General features: G+C 39.3%; 1 long non-coding RNA gene across 1 annotated transcript in view; it reads left to right on the plus strand.

Moving 5' to 3' along the window:
• Positions 1-15,753, plus strand: part of LOC140513570 (uncharacterized) — a 72,116-nt gene extending 56,363 nt beyond the window's left edge. Inside the window, exons 2-3 of the long non-coding RNA XR_011970234.1 lie at positions 14,140-14,224; positions 15,653-15,753. This is a non-coding gene — a long non-coding RNA (uncharacterized lncRNA). The remainder of the gene's footprint in view (positions 1-14,139; positions 14,225-15,652) is intronic.
• The last annotated feature ends 252 nt before the right edge of the window (positions 15,754-16,005 follow it).

Below are 16,005 nucleotides of genomic sequence, written 5' to 3' on the forward strand. Positions count from 1 at the left end.
TGAATGTGGTACCTAATATAGTATCTTGCATGTAATAAGTGCTTAATCAATATTTGTTGCATCAAGACACATGGGACTGATATCTATAGTTTCAACTAATATCAGTGCTAAAAGAGAGCTATTTCTTAGTCTTGGTGGAAACATATTCGTGCAGCTCTAATTTTCACTGCTTGCTAAAACCACAATATCAACAGCTACATTGAAACCCAGAGCTAAATACTTCTCTGGATGCTATGCACCGAGACCCTTCAATAAGTCTTCATTCTCCAGACCCTTAGTCTGGGTTACATTCCATCAGAACTCATTCGCCTCTTCAGAAAACTCTTGCTGTCATCTTTCACCAATCATACCGAGGATGATTTTCATCTTTTTCTATGACTGCAGCATTATGACTTATATTATTCTTTCCTACTTTATAAGCAATCACTGTCTATTATTTTAACAACTATATTATTGATCTCAGATTCATCTTCTCAACCTTCTAGACTTTGAAAATTTCCATTGTTAATTCGCACTGGCCATGAATTAGGAGGACCACACCCTGTACCTTATCTTTTGACAGTTCCATATTATCTCTGAGATGTTTAATTTGACACTGCTCTCTGACCAAAAACTCTTTACCTGACAACCCTTCTACTCCTCCACATCAGGAGTCTTCTAACTCACTCTTCTTCCTAATAGCAAGTGTGAACTAGTGGAAAAAGCACTGGGTTTGGTGTCAGAAGGCTTGAGTTTCACTGGCTATTATTACTTAAAATCATAATGGAAATTTCTCTGAAAAAGATCAGATTTATCATGTTTGTAGTAGTATATAGCATAATAGAGCTATTATTCTTACATTGAAACTAATCCATATGAACATTAAATAGAAAATATCCCACCAAGAATTATTTTCTACAATGCATATCCCACTTGTTTCTATCAAAATAGTTGGCAAATTATGGTCAGTCAGCAAAAAAGAAAGAAAAAGAAAAAACTATCATGAAGAGATCACTAGAGGTTTTTAGGAACAAAGGGAAATAGAAAAATGGTACAATGAAGACACAGTATCAGAAACATCTGAAGATTTGAAATAATCAGCTCGGGCTTCAGCAGTCAAGGATCCAGAGAACAAAGCTCTTGAATTTACTGTAGTTTGCTACTAAGGATTCATGCTGTCACTACATAAAACAATAGAATAATGAAAAGCAGTACAATTGAAGAAGGACCAATTTGAAGTCTGTTAGAACATTCTGGCTATCAATGACAGTAGATAAAGGACTTTTCCTCCATACGTCTTATGTTAAAGTCCTTTTAAGACTTTTTTTTTGATAGACCAGTAAATTATTATGGTGAGTTTAAGAATTTTCATTTTATTTCTAGGCACTACTCTGCTAATTGTAATTAATGAATGTGGTTTCTGGTTGGAATGCCCTGAATGAAAAGAACCCCAGCAAATCACAAAATGTTAAAGGCACTCTCACATATCCTTTGATTCACAGCCATGGTCTAAACCATAGGACCTGTAAAGTGCCCTGGGAAAAGATGTCAGACATTAAGTCAAATGGGTCATGCATGTGAGTTCTATAACTTATCAAGTGAGTCCTAAAGGAACACAGAAGCTAAGGCAGAGAGAAAGTGAGCTTATTCAGCAGGAATATTACATTAACTAGGGTGTTCTTATAGATGAAGTTTATAGAGCACAAAATGGTATATTACCGATTAAGCTTAAGTAACTCCCATATGGTCATACCATCAATATTTATAAAACAGAAGGAAATTAGTTGATGTGACTCTGTACAGGTATGATATTTCAGCTACATATTGCAACTCCCAAATTAATGAACTGTAGTTGCTTATTTTAGATTAAGATGACCTAGATTGGTAGAGACTTGGTGAATGATTGGCAGTCAGATTGGCATCCACAGTGTTAGGTTTGGAGCTGGGAAGACCAGGGTTGGAATTCTACCTTAGACATTTACTAATTGTGTGACCCTGGTAAGTCAATTCACTTCTCTGAGTTTCAGTGCCTTTATGTATAAAATGGAGATAATAGCAGTAGTATAATCTCACAGGGTCATTTGAAGATAAGAGGAGATAATGTACATAAAAACATTTTCCAGTCTTAAAAGTACTATAGAAATGTGATGCTGATGCTGAAGAGGATGATGATGAGAATGAGGATGAAGACAAGCTGCACCAGTAGTAGTAACAGTAGTGGTGGTAGTAGTGGTAGTAGTATTTTGGGTAAAGAATAAGAAAAAAACTAAAAATATTTCTGAAGTTTCCAGTCTGGGTAGGTAGGAAATGATGACACTTTTGTCAAAATTATAGGAAAATAAGAAAGGTAAACTGTTTTTGGGGGGAGGGATCTGATGAGTTCCCATTTGACATGTTGATTTTGAGGTACTGGTTGGGTACCTATGTAGAGTTAGTTAGAAATATAGTGCTAGGGATTACAGTAGAGGCCAAGGAGGGAGATACATTTTTTATTTTTATTGTTTTATTTTTTAACATTTATTTGTTTTTAATTTTCAACATTCACTTCCATAAGTTTTAAAATTCCTCTCCCCCTTGCCTCCCTGATGGCATGCAATATGATATGGCTCTACACATACATTCCTTTGAAACACATTTTCATATTTTTCATGTTACATAGAAAAATTATAATGGATGGGAGAGAATTTGAGAAAGAAAAAACAAAACAAATAAAGAAAATAGTCTGCTTCTCTCTGTATTCTGACTCCATAGTTCTTTATCTAGATGTGGGTGGCATTTACTATCATGAGTCCTTTGGATAAGAAAGGAGATATAGATATGTTATGGAGTCATGTGGATAGATTTCATCTGGAGAGAAGTGATAATTGAAGCCATGAGAGTAGTTAAGATCTTTGAGAGGGGCTAGTAGAGAAAACTGGAGGGAGTAGGTTACTGTGGGAATCAAGTAAAAAAATGTGCATAAGGAATTTTGTAACCTTAAAATTGCCTTAAAAATTTTTCACTGTTCCTACCAATCTTTTTTCATCTACATCTCTCTCTCATTTTGATTACTGCAATATGAGGAAGAAAGAAAAGTAGCTAGCTGGGGAGACAAAGAAGGAATTGTAAGAGAGGTAGTAGAATAATCAGTTCCGTGTATACTGGGGAAGTCAAAAGAGGAGATATTTATAAAAAGAAAAAGCTGATTAGCAGATACTAGAGAGAGATCAAGATGTCATCAATTCAATTCACTTCAGTTCAATTGAAGAAGCATTTATTAGTTTCCTAAAAAGTGATAAGACAAAACTGGAATGTTCCCTGCTGTCAAGGCATTTATTGTCTCCTTGTTGGGGATGACATATATACAGAGAAGCATATGCAACATATGTACGTAGTAAGCACAAAATAATTTTAGAGACTGGAGAACCCACCAACAATTGGGATTTTTAGAAATGACATAATGGTGACATTTTAATTGATTCTTGAAGGGAGTTAGGGATTCTAGGAAATGCAGCTGAGGAATAAGAACATTCTAGGCATGAGGAGCAGGCAGGACTTAGAATGTCATGCATGGAGAACAAAGAATAGGCTGGTTTCTCTGCAACATAGAGTATGCAGTAGGGAGTAATAAGAAATAAGTCTAGAAAGAAAGATAGACTGGAATCATATTGTGAAGAACTTTAAATCTTTTTTTTTAAATTTTTTTAAAAATTTATTTATTTAACTTTTAACATTCATTTTCACAAAATTTTGCGTTCCAAATTTTCTCCCCATTTGTCCCCTCCCCCCACCCCAAAACACCGAGCATTCTAATTGCCCCTGTCACCAATCTGCCCTCTCTTCTATCATCCCTCCCTTCCCTTGTCCTTATCTTATCTTTTGTCCTGTAGGGCCAGATAACTTTCTATACCCCTTTACCTGTATTTCTTATTTCCTAGTAGCAAGAACAGTACTCAACAGTTGTTCCTAAAACTTTGAGTTCCAACTTCTCTTCCTCCCTCCCTCCCCACCCCTTCTCTTTGGAAGGCAAGCAATTCAATATAGGCCATATCTGTGTAGTTTTGCAAATGACTTCCATAATAGTCATGTTGTGTAAGACTACCTATATTTCCCTCCATCCTATCCTGCCCCCCATTACTTCTATTCTCTCTTTTGATCCTGTCCCTCCCCATGAGTGTCGACCTCAAGTTGCTCCCTCCTCCCCATGCCCTCCCTGCCATCATCCCCCCCACCCTGCTTATGCCCTTCTCCCCCACTTTCCTGTATTGTAAGATAGGTTTTCATACCAAAATGAGTGTGCATTTTATTTCTTGCTTTAGTGGAATGTGATAAGAGTAAACTTCATGTTTTTCTCTCACCTCCCCTCTTTATCCCTCCACTATTAAGTCTTGTGCTTGCCTCTTTTATGAGAGATAATTTGCCCCATTCCATTTCCCCCTTTCTCCTCCCAATATATTTCTCTCTCATTCCTTAATTACATTTTTTGAAGATATGATCCCATCCTGTTCAATTCACTCTGTGCTCTTTGTCTCTGTGTGTGCGTGTGTATGTGCATGTGCGTGTGTGTATGTGTGTAACCCCATCAACTACCCAGATACTGAAAAGTTTCAAGAGTTACAAATATTTTCTTTCCATGTAGGAATATAAACAAATCAACTTTAGTAAGTCCCTTATGACTTCTTTTCATGCTTCTCTTCATTCTTGTGTTTGAAAGTCAAATTTTCTTTTCAGCTCTGGTCTTTTCATCAAGAATGCTTGAAAGTCTCCAATTTCATTGAAAGACCATTTTTCCCCGTGAAGTATTATAGTCAGTTTTGCTGGGTAGGTGATTCTTGGTTTTAGTCCTAGTTCCTTTGACTTCTGGAATATCCTATTCCACGCCCTTCGATCCCTTAATGTAGAATCTGCTAGATCTTGTGCTATCCTGATTGTATTTCCACAATATTTGAATTGTTTCTTTCTAGCTGCTTGCAATATTTTCTCCTTGACCAGGGAACTCTGGAACTTGGCCACAATATTCCTAGGAGTTTCTCTTTTTGGATCTCTTTCAGGCGGTGATCTATGGATTCCTTGAATACTTATTTTGCCCTCTGGTTCTAGAATCTCAGGGCAGTTTTCCTTGATAATTTCATGAAAGATGATGTCTAGGCTCTTTTTCTCATCATGGCTTTCAGGTAGTCCCATAATTTTTAAATTATCTCTCCTGGATCTGTTTTCCAGGTTAGTTGTTTTTCCAATGAGATATTTCACATTATCTTCCATTTTTTCACTCTTTTGGTTTTGTTTTGTGATTTCTTGGTTTCTCATAAAGTCATTAGCCTCCATCTGTTCCATTCTAATTTTGAAAGAACTATTTTCTTCAGTGAGCTTTTGAACCTCCTTTTCCATTTGGCTAATTCTGCTTTTGAAAGCATTCTTTTCCTCATTGGCTTTTTGAACCTCTTTTGCCAATTGAGTTAGCCTATTTTTCAAGGTGTTATTTTCTTCGGTATTTTTTTGGGTCTCCTTTAGCAAGGCGTTGACCTGCTTTTCATGCTATTTTTTGCATCTCTCTCATTTCTCTTCCCAGTTTTTCCTCCGCCTCTCTAACTTGATTTTCAAAATCCTTTTTGAGCTCTTCCATGGCCTGAGCCCATTGAATATTTATTCTGGATGTGTGGGATACAGAAGCCTTGACTTCTGTGTCTTTCCCTGATGGTAAGCATTGTTCTTCCTCATCAGAAAGGAAGGGAGGAGATATCTGTTCACCAAGAAAGTAACCTTCCATGGTCTTATTTTTTTTCCCTTTTCTGGGCATTTCCCCAGCCAGTGACTTGACTTCTGAGCTTCCTCTTCACACCCACCTCACCTCCAGATCCACCCAGCCAGTGCTTGGGGTCTGAGATTCAGATGCTGCTTTCCAGCCTCAGGGCTTTTGGCAGGGGTGGGGCTGCTATTCAGTGTGAGATTAAGTTCAGGTGCTTGGGTGGAGGCAGGGACACCACACAGGGCTCAGTTTCCTCAGGGGGTTTATGTAGAGACCTTCAATAATGGATCTGAGCTCCTGCCTGCTTTGGGAACCCTTGTCCTCTGCTGCCTCTGCTGCTGCCTCCCAAGGGGGCCTGAGTTATGGGGACACCCCGCTTCCCTCCTGGCAAGCCAAAAAGACTCTCTCACTCACCCCCGGTGCCTGTGGGTGGAGGGACCAGCACGGCCTCTCGAAATTCTGTCCCTGAAGCCTGCTGGGATCTGCTCCTCTCAGTGCCGTGTGGCCAAGGCAGGGCTGGGCTCCGCTCTGGGTCCAGTGCGTGATGGACCTTTGTTGTCTGTTTTTCAGGGCTCTCTGGAATAGAAATCTCCTCCACTCTGTGTTCTGTGGCTTCTGCTGCTCCAGAATTTGTTGGGAGTTCTTCTTTCCAGATATTTTATGGGCTGTGGGTTCGGAGCTAGCATATGTGTATCTTTCTACTCTGCCATCTTGGCTCCTCAAGAACTTTAAATCTTAAACAACAATGGTTTATTTTATCCTGGAGGCAAGAGAAGGTCTCTTAAATTTCTTAAGCAGGGGAATGAAGTATCTTATGTTGTGGGAACATTAATTTGGCAGCTGCATGGAGGATAGATTAGAGAGAGGAGAGACCTGAGTCAGGGAGACCAGGAATAAAGTTATGGCAGTAGTCTGAGTGAAAGGTGATGAGAGTCTGAAGTCACTGGGTATCTGTGTGACTAGGAGAAAGGGAGACACTTTGTGAAGGTAGAATAAATGAGACATGGCAACTGATTAGATGTAGAAAAGAACAGAGAATGGAAACTTTAGAGTGATAACAAATATATTAATTAGGGTGTCTGGAAAGATGGTGGATCCTTTGACAGAAAGAGAAAAATTGATAAAATTGTTGTTCAGTCATTTTTGACTCTTTGTGGCCCCATCTGGGGTGTTCTTGGCAAAGATACTGTAGTGGTTTGCCCTTTCCTTCTGCAGTTCACTTTATAAATGAAGAGCTGAGATGGACAGGGTTAAGTGACATGCTCAAGGTCACACAGCTAGGGTCTGAGGCCACATTTAAGTCTTCCTGATTCCAAGCCTACTGCTCTATCTGCTGTAACTCCTTTTAGATAGAGAAGGGTTATTATTAGTTTTTGGTGGGTGAGTTCTCTTTATTTTTTCTTATTTAGTATTTTAGTTTTTTCCTAATGATATGTAAAAACAATTTTAACATTTTTTTTTCACATTTTGAGTTCCAAATTCTCTGCCTCCTTTCCCTCTCCTTCCCATTGAGAAGGCACATAATTTGACATAGGTTATACATGCATAGTTATGCAAAACATGTTTCCATGTAAGTCATTCTGTGAAAGAAAACACAGACAAAAACAAACCCAAGAAAAATTTAAAAAGAAAAGACATAAGACATTTTCTTTAAACATGTTGAGTAGGATGTCTTCTTTGAGGATCTCCTTTAGACTCAGATAATTGCTAGCTGGCCCTTTTAACAGATGCAAGATACTCCAATATAAAGAGCTAAATGAAAAGGCCTAAGTGAAAGTTAGTCTGTCCACTGTGCTTAAATAGCATGCTTTAGAATATGGAGGTGAGCGTGTGTGTGTGTGTGTGTGTGTGTGTGTGTGTGTTGCCTGTGTAGATCATGAATGTTCACAATCTTCTAAATGACACTCACAGGGAGGCATGAATAGCTCTGGAATCTGGTCCATTCCTATCCAAGGGAAAATTTGAATTCTGCCTGGAAGGAAGCAGGAAATTGGACTCACTGCTGGTCCCTCTGCTGTCCTCAAAGAGGTGGTACCAGTCTAAAATTATATCTACCCTCCTATATTGTTAGTCTGGAGGAAATGATTTCATTATTAAGTTCTAGATACTTTCCTGATCACTGTCCCTTAAAAAGGAAGGGATGAATGAAACACATATCTGAAAGCTTGACTCCTTTTATCACCAATATTGAATGCATACAAATCATCACAACTAGTGACTAGCAAATAAACCCTCTTATCCAAGCAGAAAGCAAACAGAAATCAGACAAGTTTGGTAGATTAGATAACAAACAACACACAGAGTGAATGAGCTTTCCTTCTGGAAGTGAGATGTATCAGCTTGACTGAGAGTCACTGACCTTACCCCCTGGGAAAATATTCAAATTCTTTAGGGAGGCAAGTATGAAATCTGGGACATATTTGGGGGCTGATTTTCTTTTATACATATACCTTCAAAGTCTCTTCAATTTCTACATTTCTCTTTGAAGAGGGTCTAAAATCAAGTATGTGCTCTCTCAAAGCTAGAAGCAAAAAGGAGTGTTCTCCCAAGCTCCATCCCCCTTCTTCCCCAAACCTGATCCCTCATACAGGCATTCAGTATTGAATAATTGTTCTCTTTGTCAATAATGACAGTTCTGTGCAAATGCATTAGGTCTGAGCTCTGGATTTTATCAGAAATTCAGGCCATGAACAAACTTTGGGGCCTTCTTCAATGAATGAACTCATGACCACCTGTATAGGGGAGAGTTGTTCCTAAGTATAGCACAGACCTTAAGGATCAGGGTTAAATTTCAAAAGACCCATAGTCAGCCATGGATGAGTCAGATTCCTGCTCTATACCCCTTTCAGTTTTCATTTTCTCGACAATACCGAAGAAACATCCTAAAGCATAGATCTGGAAGAGGATGTTACAGATAATACCTCACCAATCACCAGCCTGGATGTTGTGAAAAAGATCAATCTAATGCATGATGTAGATGGATCTTTTTCACATAATCTTTCATGTAGAAAGACTTTTTCCACCCAATGTAGAAGCCTTGCTGGATCCCCCCCTCTAATATTAGTCCCTTTTCTTTTTTGATTATTTCTATTTTATCCTGTGTATAGCTTGTTTGTAGTTAAATTGTTTGCATGTTGTTCTGTGAGCTCCTTGAAAGCAGGGACTTGTCTTTTGTTTCTGTATCCTGGCATTTAGAACAATGTTGGCATATACTGGGTATTTAGCAAATACTGACTGACTGGCTGACTGACTGAATTGAAATGGAGAACAGAAGCTAATTAATTCTCCTCATTTAAAAACTCTCTGAACTCAAGTAGCTCTCATTCAAATTACTTCAGTGACAGGCTCACATTTGATACCTATAGGATGTTCATGTGAAAAAGTCTAATAGACATTTGGTATTCAGGAGAGAGAAGAGTACTGGTTATATAGGGGTGGAAATACAGATGACAATTGAACCCATGGGGCTACTGAGAGCATTCAAAAAGATAATGTAGAGAAAGGGAGAGGATAAGGAAGCTATGCTGAGACAGAATCCTGGGGTATCACCTATCATATCATTGATGATGATACATTAGAAGAGACTGAGAAGGCATAATTAGACAACCAACCAATTGGTTGATCAATGAATAAACATTTATTAAGCACCTACTATGTGCCAGGCACTTGCTAAAAGCTGGTGATACAGAAGGAAGCAAAAGACATTTCTTGCCCTCCAGCACCTTCTAATCTAATGGGAGAGACAACATACAAATAACTTGGTAAGAACAAGCTATATACAGGATAAATAGGAAGTAATTTGCAGAGGAAGCTGCTGGAATTGTGGGGTCCAGAAGGCTGCCTGTAAAAAATGGGATTTTAGCTGGGAATTGAAGGAAGCGAGGGAAATCAGTAGATGGAGTATTGGAGGGAAAGCATTCCAGGAATAGGGAACAGCCAGAAAAAATGCCTGGAGCTGAGAGATGGAGTGTTTTGTTTATGGAACAGCTAGGAGGTCAGCTTCACTAGATCAAAGAGGGGAGTAAAGCACAAGAAGATCAGGGAGTTAAGTACAAGAAAACTGGGAAGGAGGAGGGGACTAGGTTATGAAGAGCTTTGAAGGCCAAGCAAAACATTTTGTATTGGTCCTGGAGGCAATACGGAGCCACTGGAGTTTATTGAGTAGGGGTGAGGTGACAGGATTGGAGCTGAATTTTAGGAAAAATCACTTTGGGGGATGAATGGAGGACAGAGAGAAGTGGTAAGAGACTTGTAGTAGGCAGATCTACCAACGGGCTATTTTAATAGTCTGGGTGTGAGGTGATGAGGGTCTGGACCAGAGTGATGTCAGTGTCAGAACTGAGAAAGGGACATATTCAAGAGATGTTGTCAAGGTGAAATCATCAAGCCTTAGAAACAAATTGGATATGGGGGAGAAGGTAGTTAGGAGTCACCCAATCTGACTGCCTAGTTCTTTCTATTCTGCCCCTTATAGGATTAGAAGCTTCTTGCTTGTTGAGGCTCTGGGAACCTCAGGATGAAGAGGGAAGAATACATACTGTAGAGTCAGATGACCTGGGTTCAAATCTTGCTCTGTTACATACTACTTTTGTTACCTTGATCAAATTACTGACTGCCTTGGGCCTGATTTCCTCATCCATCCAGTGAAAGGGTTGGGCTATATGCCCTCTGAGGTCCTTTCTTTCTCTCATGCTGTCCCCTTCATCGACTTTTGTTCTCTGCTGTCTGACTGACCCTTGTTTGGAGAGCTCACCTATTCCTTATTATTGTTTCAGAAAAGTGGAGGAGAAGGAAACACCAGTGGAACAAATAGTTTGATGTGTAGTATCCTTTTGGGTGATCTAAATGAGAAAATAAAAAAAAAAAGTTAGAAGAAAAATAGTTTATTGTTCTTTTTTTGTTTCTTTTAAAAGCAGAGTCAGAGTAAAAAGGAGACAGGCTTGTAGCATTTGTAGAAACAGCAAAAATGTATGTGATGAATACTTTCTTGAAAAAGCTCAGAGTCAGAGGATAACGCTTGTTGTCAAATGGGAATGCAAACAAAATTGATTGCATCTTGTCAGTTATGAGGCTTATAATGTATGATGGATCAGGGTTGGGACAACTTATCTCCATCATGCAGTCTGACTGCAAACTCTGAGTAATCTATATTTAAATCTTTGAGGAATCATGATACAAATATACCCTTGATTGTTACATTTTCTGCACATGCTGAGCACACATTGGATCTGTCAGGCTGAACTGTGGGCAATTGTTGATGGACAATGCAGTGCTGGAAGCCAAGACCAATGGAGCCAAGGCAGAAATTGAGAATAAAGTTCAGGGTCATGTCAAATTGACAGTCCAGAACAAAGAAAAATGTTGGAAGAAAGTCATTGGTCATTGCTGAAAGCCAGAGCAGTAAGTCTAAACTACTCAGTCAGGAGTCACTTGTTAATCAGAAGTTAGTTTGAGAAGGTTAAGGCCAAGCAGAGGTATAACTAGGGTGGGGTGCTCAGGACCTTGTCCCTGGGAGGTCAGATTTAGAGGGTGCTAACAACACTACTCGCAGTCTTTCAACATCAGAGATAAGCACAAAGTTAGAAAGAACAGTCCATTTAAGTAGGATGCTAGCATTCTCTGTGGCTGATGCAATCTAAATGAATTGCTCTTTGGCTTAACCTACCACCATGCCTTAGCTCATACCCCAACACACAAACACACATGCACACACACACACACACACATGCACACTATGAAGAATGTTCCTCGGGTTCATTTCATTCAGTTTTCCATGGGCTTTGCCTGTTTGCTGTAGGTATAAAGCCTGCTAGTTATGAATCTGAGTCAAAAGCCAGGGATGATGTAGAAAGCAGAGATTAGGGTAGAGCAGGAAATTATAGTCCTAGGTCAAAGACCATTCAGAAGCCAAGACAGCAGAAGCAGACACTCTGTGCTAGAGAAACGTTTCTTAAAAATGATACAAAACTTGTCTCAAACAGGAAATGCCACAGGAGGCACCAATGATGGGTTTTCCAATGTGTGATCATCCTGGAAAATTAAAGACTGCTGCAATAGAATGGAATACCACACAATGGCTGGTCTGACCAGGACCCTGATCACAACATAACCTGATATTACTGATATCATAATTCATGCAGCCATTTGTATGGCTTTTATCGCCCAACACTGTCAGTGCTCTGATAATTAAACCTGATGCTCTTTAAAAGAGCAGAGTGACTCAAAAGGTATGGCCAAAGCACCACCTTTGCCAACCTTGTGACATATTTCATCATCTAGACAAGTCCCTTGGTGTTCTTTGTATTCTTCTGGACTGAGAGTAGTGAGGCAGATTGGTTCAGTGTCGAAGGCTTTGCCAAGGGAACATCCAAGCAGACTGGAAATATACCAATGGGTATAAAGGGAAAGGACAACCAACCCTTATCAACATGCTGCTGTACTATGAAAAAGCCCATCCTCTGTCCTGCTTTCTCATCTGCAAGGTCACATTCTGCACAACACAAGCAACAGAATCAATTTTACAAAAGTCCTGCTTCTCCTTGCCTCCCCCCTCCCTCTCTCTCTCTCTCTCTTTCTCTCTCTTGTCTTTCTGTCTCTTTGTCTCTCTGTCTCTGTTTCTGTCTTTCTGTCTTTGTGTCTATCTGTCTGTCTCTCTATGTATTTACTGAGGAAAGGGAGACAGGTTTGGTGCACTTCTCAGAACTATAAAATACAGATGCTGCCTTCCCTCCTACCCTCACGGTTTAGCTGTGCTGCCCTCCTTGCTAACATGTATGCTAACATGCCCTCCTTGCTAATAGTATGGAGCCATCAAGTAATTTAAAAAACAAAAACATTGTTATTATAAACTTAATAGCCATTATTATAAACTTAAAAATCATTAAAAGCAATCAGATAACATAGAAAAAAGTGCAAAATCTTACCCTGAGACCCTAGTCTCAAGACAGAACCAAAATGATGTTAAACAAACAGAAAACAAGCAGGATGCTTTCGTTCTGTTGTTTTCTTAGAGGCCAGCCAGGAGTTCCACCACTTTGGACTCTGTTTTCCTTCCTTCCTTCCTTCCTTCCTTCCTTCCTTCCTCCCTTCCTTCCTTCCTTCCTTCCTTCCTTCCTTCCTTCCTTCCTTCCTTCCTTCCTTCCTTCCTTCCTTCCTTCCTCCCTCCCTCCCTTCCTTCCTCCCTTCCTCCCTCCCTTCCTCCCTCCCTCCTTTCCTGCCTTCCTTCCTCCCTTCCTCCCTCTCTGCTTTAATATATATACCCATATATATCTATATATTAAATATATATGCTACTTCTGACTCTGATGGTTTCAAAATGAATCATGTCATGTAGGTCTTTCCATATTTCCTTGTTGCTTTGTTTCTGTTAGTTTATGGCAACATGATAGGTAATTACATCAGTACACTATAATTTATTTAGCCATTCTCCAAATATTGGAAAATAAAGATCATTCCCAACTTTTTGCTACTACTAATAGAACAGCTTTGTATATTTTTGGACAGATATATGCTTTAAAATTTTTATTTTTAGGATGTTTTTGGGATAGATTTCTAGTAGAGTTTCTGAGGCAAACCATAGAACTCCATCGAATACCAAAATTGACATGCTCACCACTTTATCTTTATTTCTTATGTTCAGTATTTTTTAACTTGTTAATACTCTGCAGAAGATATTTAGATTGTTGCTGGACCTTTCTTATCTTCTATACTGCTGGAGGCCAACCAGCAAGAGCTAGACTTAATGGACTTGTGGGCCTATGCACTTAACTTAGCTGTGGACCATCTAACTTCACCACCTGCTTCAAGGAGAAGATTCCTGGCAGGGGGCTTCTTGACTCCTTGGTACAACAGTTTTCACCAGTTGTTGACTGTATGGCTATCAATGGCTCAGCTGCATCGGGAGTAGAATACTTAATAGTCTAATGAAGTCACTGCCACGCTATCCAATTATGATTTTATAACTTCTTGTATCTCTTTTCTCTTAGAACCTCCTTGTCCCCATTGTCCACAAAATAAAATTTAAAATCCTGAGTTGGACATCCAAGCTGCCCCACCTCCTGAAACTGGCTTCATCCAACCTCTCTGGCTTTATTCTATACTCTTCTCATATATGGGCAGCTGGGTGGTTGAGTGGATAGAGTACTGGGCATGCAGTCAGGAAAATCCAAGTTCAAATTTGACCTCAGACACTTACCAGCTGTGTGACCTTGGCAAATCACTAACCTTGTTTGCCTCAGTTTCCTAATCTGTAAAGTTAGCTGGAGAAGGAATCTTTGCCAAGAAAACTTCTGCAATGAGGTCATGAAGGATGGGACATGATTGAAAAAAATGATTGACCAACATATGGACAATTCTGCCATCCAATTAAGTGAAACTGCTTGCACCCTCCGTTTTCCTCCTGCACTCCATAATCTCCTTTCATTTGTTGTTTATAGAGGAAGCCATGTAGTGAAGTGGAAAGAGCAACACTGACTCTGGAGTGGGAGGACCTGAGTTCAGATCCTACCAGTGTGACCTTGGGTAAGACATTTAAACTCACTGGGCCACAATATCCTCATGCATCAAATGAGAAAGTTAGATTAGACAGCTTCTGAGGCCTCTTGTGCCTCATTTATGATTCTATACCCAGAATAGACTTGTACCCATGTCTCCTCTGAGGGCAAAAAATAACCTCCCCCCTTTCTCAACTATCCCACAGCTCTTTGTCTAGGATCCCCCATAGTTCTGTCCTTCTCCCTCATATCATATCCAGAAGTGGCTCATGAGAGCTGATTGTGAAATTTTCATGTTTTGAGCATTTACATCTTGGAAATAAGCAGAAGCTGCATATCAGGATTTGATTTATTGTTTTGTGGGTTGTCTAGAGTGATGGAGACCATGCTAATAAGGCAGACTAAACTTAAAAGTATATATTGTGTATATTTTGGGAGAGTCAGTTGTTAAACATTTGTCAGCATGCCCCTGATTCCTCTGCATTCATGTAGTTTTCCCTACTTAATTTGAAGGCTACTCAAGAGCAGTGTCTGATATGTGTTTGTATCCCTAACATTTTGCACCATGACTTGCCCACAGCAGATATTCAATAAATGTTTGTTGAACAAATAATACCTAAATTGTATTCTTACTTTTAATATAAGCCCTGAGGATAATGTTACTATAAAAAATAAACAACTTAATTGTGGTGTACAGAAATTGTTCTTCAGTTACCAATGCCATGTATGATGAGTAAATGTAGTGAAAAGAGCATTAGAATTGGAATCAAGGATTCTTAGTTCTAGGCACAGTTTTGCCATTTACTAGGTATGTGATTGTGGGCAGCCACATAGCACAGGGGATAGAGTGTCAGGTCTGGAATCAGGAAGACATGAGTTCAAATCTGGGCCCAGATACTGTCTATGTGACCTTGGACAAGTTGACACTTTTGCCTCAGTTTGCTCATCTATAAAATGAGCTGGAGAAGGGAATGCCAAACCACTACCATATCTTTACCAAGAAGACTTCAAATGGGGCCATGAAGAGTTGGACATGACTGAAAATGACTCAACTCAACCTCAAAAGCTATATGATTGTAGATAAGACACTGGCTTCTCTGAGCCATAGTTTCTTCACTTATAAAGTGGGAATTATAATAACTATAACACTTAACTCGCAGGACTATTTTGAGACCCCAAAGAAGATATTGTATGCAAAATGCTTTGTAAATTGTAAAAAGATAGATCAATGTGACCTCATTATTATTATTCAGAGTTAAAAAAATATTGTCGAAAATGTGCAAAAACTCCTAAATAAAGATATTTCATTGAATGGTTTTAAAATTCTGAGAAAAAAATAACCTCAGAAAAAGGTCTACCTGTCCATCTCACAGTCCCAATTGGAGGACCCACTGCTAAGAGAAAGGACAAACATTAGGAGGTAGCACAGTCTCAAATATTCATCTCTTTTGAGTAGGAGCCGTTCCTTGCCTTGAGGAAAACAAAGCAGTAATACACAACTCTGACATACTGCTGAGAGCCGCCCAGTCTGGATGAAGTTAAAGCCATCCCTTCTAGGTAAGGAAGATTGACATGACTGCAAATGACCACAAGAGTAATACAGAACTACTCAGGAGGTAATTAGAACCTTTACCCTTAGAATTCCTCCTCCAACCCCTCACCAAAAATGCCTGCAAGTGAAGGAAGGAAAGATAAATACATCTCTATACAAACCAGTGTTTAGATAAGTGGAACTGATCAGTAGCGATAAGTATACTCAGTTTTTCCTTGAAATACATTTTGTTTTATTTTTTTGCTTTTGACTATGGC

This window comes from Notamacropus eugenii, chromosome 7 (assembly GCF_028372415.1).
Source record: "Notamacropus eugenii isolate mMacEug1 chromosome 7, mMacEug1.pri_v2, whole genome shotgun sequence".
NCBI lineage: Eukaryota > Metazoa > Chordata > Mammalia > Diprotodontia > Macropodidae > Notamacropus > Notamacropus eugenii.